Source organism: Wyeomyia smithii, chromosome 3, assembly GCF_029784165.1.
Source record: "Wyeomyia smithii strain HCP4-BCI-WySm-NY-G18 chromosome 3, ASM2978416v1, whole genome shotgun sequence".
Taxonomy (NCBI): Eukaryota; Metazoa; Arthropoda; class Insecta; order Diptera; family Culicidae; genus Wyeomyia; species Wyeomyia smithii.
In genome coordinates this window covers 239,478,692-239,483,859 of record NC_073696.1, presented here as the reverse complement: position 1 = coordinate 239,483,859, position 5,168 = coordinate 239,478,692, and the positions used below count along the sequence as shown (strand labels likewise).

The 5,168-nt window shown below is 34.4% G+C and overlaps 1 long non-coding RNA gene across 1 annotated transcript; it reads right to left on the bottom strand.

Annotated features, from left to right (window-relative positions):
• Window positions 1-3,766: 3,766 nt before the first annotated feature.
• LOC129729938 (uncharacterized) lies at window positions 3,767-4,458 on the bottom strand. Its single transcript, XR_008728764.1, has 3 exons — window positions 4,320-4,458; window positions 4,085-4,256; window positions 3,767-4,020 (listed from the first exon to the last, which is right to left on the bottom strand). It is a non-coding gene; the product is annotated as an uncharacterized LOC129729938 (long non-coding RNA).
• Between the last annotated feature and the right edge of the window lie 710 nt (window positions 4,459-5,168).

Here is a 5,168-nt window from a genome sequence, read left to right as displayed (position 1 = left end):
GGAACAGCTCGAAAAAGTTTGCCGAAGCCGCGTGGTGCCTATCGCGGGGGGAGGGGTAAGGCCATTGCCACCGGCAGCCGACCTCAAACCAATTAGGCCTCAGTACGACAGCTTTTTAAACAACTTTCTAAATTACCCCGTGACCTATTCCCGTACGTCTCTCCCCGAAGTTAATTCGACAGAGTTCACAAAAGCTGATATCACACACAGACACGTGCACAGTTTCAAGAATTGTTGTTTCATCTCGGAGAAACTTGTAACTTTCAGACACTTGAATGTTCTGGTTGAAAAGGAGGTAGGTACGAATGGACTAAAGGAGAAGTTTCCTTGCTGTTGTGTTTTATTGTCGACCGCCGCCGCCGCCACCCGCCGATCGTTGGATAGGCGATAGGGTGCCGAAGGGTACGTAAGGCGACATAACAAACAACAACAACAGGAGTTTGGTCGTTCGTTCTCTGAAAATAAATATTTATCTGTCTTGAATAATTGCCAAAGAATGTTTGATACTTTGGAACAATTGTTTGAACATTCCTCGAATGAAAAGTGGTAGATGAGCAAAGTAAAACTGATTATTTCAATTGCCCTTGTTTGCGCAGCTCTGCTGGTAAACGGATTGGATAGAATTGCTGATATGCTCATTTTTTTAAATTTACTTGCCTGAGTAACCGTTTTCTTTTGAGAATGATAAAAACTTTTGATAAAGCTTTACAATTTATGAATCATATTATATTTTTCATTATTGCCAGTACATGATATAATCATATTAATGTTCTTTTCTTGAGACAGGTGAGTGCACTGACACAGTCGTTAGTTTTGATAACGCGAACAAATCCATAGCGGCAGACACATCCCGGGGCACAAACCGGTCGATAGCATCTTACAACTGCACAGAAACAAATGTACGTTACACAAACCAAAGCCTCAAATTACCTTACTTATGCGAGAATTTCACCTGCACTTGTAACTGTCCTAGATGTGGCCTGCTGAAAAAGCGCAACAGTTATCACTATAATTGCGAACAAATTCATCGTTAACGATCTAACTAATCTGATCCGACCGGATTAATAAAAATTCGATGTTGTTCGTTTCCCAGTTGCGGTGTCAAATGAAGTGCCGTATGCGAGCTAGGTTAACAGCAGTTTTTAAAGGTTGATATTACGTTACATCATTGAAAGGGTGAATTACCTTTTTTTTCTACAGCTGCTATTTGTGTTTTTCAAAGCGGATTGTTTGCACAGGGGATAGGAGCAGGGGGAATTTTATTATTCATCTAATATATCAATCTATTGTCGGATTTGTTATTTAATGCTGCTATTGATTCTGGAACGAAAAAACGAAATTACTTTTTGTCATGGTCAAAAAACACATTATCGTCTATAACGCTAGTTGAATTAACTGATTCTTGGGACAACGATTATTTCCATATTACGATTGTACTACGAAATGTTATCGAAAACAGCGCAATTACTCGATGCTCAAAGAGAACTTGATGAGCTCTGCGATTAAACAAAATATGTAAAAACATTTCCATTTGAGGTATCATATAAAACGCACATAAAATTAAACGTCGTGAAAAAGAGTAGAATAATACGTAGTAAATAATAGGTATAGATAGAGATATATTCTGGTTTTTAAACTCGTCGTCAGATATATTCGAGAATAATTTGGAATCATTTTGTTTGTGGCCTCTTCGTTTTTTTGTCCAGGCTCTTCAGACATCTTGAGCGCTTGTTGAGAATTTTACGAGAAAAGTGTTTTTTTTACTGTTGGCAGAGATACTTTAAAGTTTTTTTAGGTTTATTTGAAAACATTTTTCACAAACTTTGTTTTAACTCTTTGGGGCACTTTTGACTGAGCTGTGAGCTAAACTTGAATCAGTTTTGTCATCAATCTAATCCATTTGAGTCATTCCTTGCTACTTCGCAAATCGATCCTCATCGGCCATTTCCGATTTCTCTGAAACTTTTCACAGTTGTTCCTTTTTGATAAAGAGGTCATTTTATGATATCAGTTTTTCATGTAGACTCGCGACTGCTGTCCCAAAAGGACCTACCCAAAATGGTGACAAACGGATAAAAATTCCTATATCAGAAAATTTTATTGTAATAATGTCGTCAGTAAAGTTGTAGTATATTCAAATAAAATGGAAAAAAGCCCATGCAAGAATACAATTAGTAATACAATGAGGGCGAGTAAAAAAGGATGCAAGCGAAACGTAGCACGAAAAAGATGCCAAAACAGAAACTAAAGATGTAAGAAAAGTAAAACGGAAAAGGGCAGCTGTTTGAAAAAATTGGTGAAAAAGAAGTTGACTGCTATACGATCAAATCTAGAAAACATGTGAAGGTAAATGAGTTGAAAATTCAAAAAAGAGAAAAAAACTATCAGAAAAGTGAGAAATTAACAGAGTTAAAGAGACTAAAATTAAATAAAAGAAGTAAGGAAAATAAACGGTCATATATTTGATATAAAAAAATGGTAATAACAGGTCAATGTGCAAAAGAGTCGAACATGAACATTAAGAGATTAAGCGTAAAATATAAACGAATATAAATAGATTGGGAAAAAATTGAATAAGACAAAACTAACAAAATGAACAAGTTGATAAATAGCAATCTAGAGAGGAGGAGTAGGTAAAGAGAAGAATATAAGAAATTGTGAAAAGTAGAAAAATGTAACAGTGGTAGAGTAACAGAGTAGTAGAACTGAAAGTTGAAACAGTAATAAAATAGAAATATAAGAAAATAAAAAGAAAAAAGTTGAACTGTACGAAAATAGAAAGGTACAATATTGGAGTAGAAGGGTAGAATATTAGAAAAGCACAGAAGTAGAAAGTAAAAAGAGTGAAATAATAGAAAAATAAAAAAGCAGAGAACTACAAGCGATTAAATAGGTGAAAATTTGAAGTTTGGACGAGAATCGGTGTGCATAAGTGGAAAAATAAATACAAAAAATCAAAAACAAAACGAACTTAAATAGTAGAAAAGCAGAAATGTAGAAAAATAGAGAAAATGAAAAAGCAGGATGTAAAATTGGACAAAAAAAATGTACAGAGAGAAAAAAATCGAAAACATTACTACAAATTTGTAATGTTGAAAAGCACAGTAGGAAAAAAAAAGATAAAAAGAGATGAGATATATAAACGTAGAAAATTCGTAAACCTAATATTTGAAGATGAAGTGAAGCAAAATTAGTGGATGTGCATAAGTAAAAAAATAATAAATAAATAGAGGAAATCAAAAACAAAACGACTTTAAATAGTAGAAAAGCAGAAATGTAGAAAAGTAGAGAAAAGGAAAAAAGCAGGATGCAAAATTGGGCAAGAATAAGTACAAAGAGAAAAAATCGAAAACATAACTACAAATTTGTAATGTTGAAAAGCACGGTAGGAAAAAAGAATAAAAAGATAAGATATGAAAACGTAGAAAATTCGTGATCGTTGGATAGGCGATAGGGTGCCGAAGGGTACGTAAGGCGGCATAACAAACAACAACAACAGGAGTTTGGTCGTTCGTTCTCTGTAAATAAATATTTATCTGTCTTGACTAATTGCCAAAGAATGTTTAATACTTTGGAACAATTGTTTGAACATTCCTCGAATGAAAAGTGGTAGATGAGCAAAGTAAAACTGATTATTTCAATTGCCCTTGTTTGCGCAGCTCTGCTGGTAAACGGATTGGATAGAATTGCTGATATGCTCATTTTTTTAAATTTACTTGCCTGAGTAACCTTTTTTTTTGAGAATGATAAAAACTTTTGATAAAGCTTTACAATTTATGAATTATATTATATTTTTCATTTTTGCCAGTACATGATATAATCATATTAATGTTCTTTTCTTGATACAGGTGAGTGCACTGACACAGTCGTTAGTTTTGATAACGCGAACATATCCATAGCGGCAGACACATCCCGGGGCACAAACCGGTCGATAGCATCTTACAACTGCACAGTTTAGTGTGCAAGTATTTTCACAGCAGCCTTCACACTCCTGGAACTCCTCATTAGCAAAACATTGGTCTGAAACAAATGTGCGTTACACAAACCAAAGCCTCAAATTACCTTACTTATGCGAAAATTTCACCTGCACTTGTAACTGTCCTAGATGTGGCCTGCTGAAAAAGCGCAACAGTTATCACTATAATTGCAAACAATTTCATCGTTAACGATCTAACTAATCTGATCCGACCGGATTAATAAAAGTTCGATGTTGTTCGTTTCCCAGTTGCGGTGTCAAATGAAGTGCCGTATGCGAGCTAGGTTAACAGCAGTTTTTTAAAGGTTGATATTACGTTACATCATTGAAATGGGTGAATTACCTTTTTTTTCTACAGCTGCTATTTGTGTTTTTCAAAGCGCATTGTTTGCACAGCTGATAGGAGCAGGGGGAATTTTATTATTCATCTAATATATCAATCTATTGTCTGATTTGTTACTTAATGCTGCTGTTGATTCTGAAACGAAAAAACGAAATTACTTTTTGTCAGGGTCAAAAAACACATTATCGTCTATAACGCTAGTTGAATTAACTGATTCGTGGGACAACGATTATTTCCATATTACGATTGTACTACGAAATGTTATCGAAAACAGCGCAATTACTCGATGCTCAAAGAGAACTTGATGAGCTCTGCGATTAAACAAAATATTTAAAAACATTTCCATTTTAGGTATCATATAAAATGCACATGAAATAAAACGTCGTGAAATAGAGTAGAATAATACGTAGTAAATAATACGTAGTAAATAATAGGTATAGATAGAGATATATTCGGGTTTTAAACTCGTCGTCAGATATATTCGAGAATAATTTGGAATCATTTTGTTTGTGACCTCTTCGTTTTTTTGTCCAGGCTCTTCAGACATCTTGAGCGTTTGTTGAGAATTTTACGAGAAAAGTGATTTTTTTACTGTTGGCAGAGATACTTTAAAGTTTTTTTTAGGTTAATTTGAAAACATTTTTCACAAACTTTGTTTTAACTCTTTGGGGCACTTTTGACTGAGCTGTGAACTAAATTTGAATCAGTTTTGACTTCAATCTAATCCATCTGAGTCATTCCATGCTACTTCGCAAATCGATCCTCATCGGCCATTTCCGATTTCTCTGAAACTTTTCACAGTTGTTCCTTTTTGATAAAGAGGTCATTTTATGATATCAGTTTTTCATG